We start from the raw sequence: 1,321 nt of genomic DNA on the forward strand, positions 1-1,321 counted from the left end.
TGAAAAAAGGGAAAGAACAATGACCAGAAGGGAACCCAGTATGTCGCTTCTCTCCAGAACAATCGTGATCATTTTTGAGTTACAATCAATGTCCTCCACGTAATGCTCTCTGAGAACATACAGTATAGGTAATGAATGTGCCTGTGAATCAGCGCCTCCATATGGGTACTCCCATATAGCATTTAATACAAATGGCATCTCAAAAAGGGCCACCGTAGTTGTGCAAAAAGGCATATGTGTCTCCCCTCAACACCTACATACATGTAATTATCTGTTCACACAATTGGCCCTTGATGCCATCCCAGGCGAGCTGCAAGTCCACTGACTTTTAAAAACCTCCCTGCATTTCTGAGAGGCCATTACATGGAACTGTTACCCTGCACATGCCTGATCTTGTCTGATCTCAGAAGCTAAGCAGGGTCAGGCCTGGTTAGTACTTGGATGGGAGACCGCCTGGGAATACCTGGTGCTATAGGCTTATACCATAGTCTTTCGAGACTGAAGGTTGCTAATCATTACATGGAAATTGCTGGATCTATGAAATGACTTTAATGAAATACAAACTTGCATGTGAAAAATACTGAAGATGAACTTAAAAAAAATGATTCTCTGTCAAATGGGAGCAGGAGAACAATGGTTGGACCAGTTTTCATCTGGGCAGGTGCCAAGTCCAGAATTTGATGTAGAATGCATAAACAAAAACTACTGGAGACAACTAATTTAAATTCTGATTAGGGTACCACTTGACAGAGACATTAAAAACTCATCAAAATGTATAATTATGGTTTTAATTGCAAGCCCTAGATATGTTTGATCTCGCATGCAGTGTTTAATTTTACTACAGCAGCTATCCTCACTAAGTTTTATGTTAACTTTCCTAAATTAAAACTTCACAATGTTTAAAATTGGATTAGGACTTTTAATGGGTTTCTGACCAGCATCTGTCAGCTATAAAATGAGTGGTTTTCATTGACACTGTCAATCCTTCCAATATTTTTGTTCTAATTTTAGCCTTCTTCCCCAGAGGAATATAAAAAACTTGTATTGTCACTTCGTTTAAAATACATTAACATTCTATGATTGTCATACCGGATAGAAACAAGTTCCACAAATTCTGCAGTAATTGGGTTGGATCTGAAGGTACCTCTCCACGTGTGGAAAGACGCTTTAGCACTTGCAAAAAAAAAAAAAAAAAACAGTTTTACAGTATGCACAAAAAACTTGAGTGGGAGGGGAGACAAAAGAAATATAAACCCCTCTCTGGTCAAAACTGTAAATGCTCTTTTTCTGGGGGAGGGGCTTAATGTTGCTGTGGGGGGAG

General features: G+C 39.1%; 1 pseudogene; it reads left to right on the forward strand.

The window, feature by feature from the left end:
- Positions 1-359: 359 nt before the first annotated feature.
- Positions 360-478, forward strand: LOC136642295 (5S ribosomal RNA; annotated as a pseudogene).
- The last annotated feature ends 843 nt before the right edge of the window (positions 479-1,321 follow it).

Source organism: Tiliqua scincoides, chromosome 2 (genome assembly GCF_035046505.1).
Source record: "Tiliqua scincoides isolate rTilSci1 chromosome 2, rTilSci1.hap2, whole genome shotgun sequence".
Lineage (NCBI taxonomy): Eukaryota > Metazoa > Chordata > Lepidosauria > Squamata > Scincidae > Tiliqua > Tiliqua scincoides.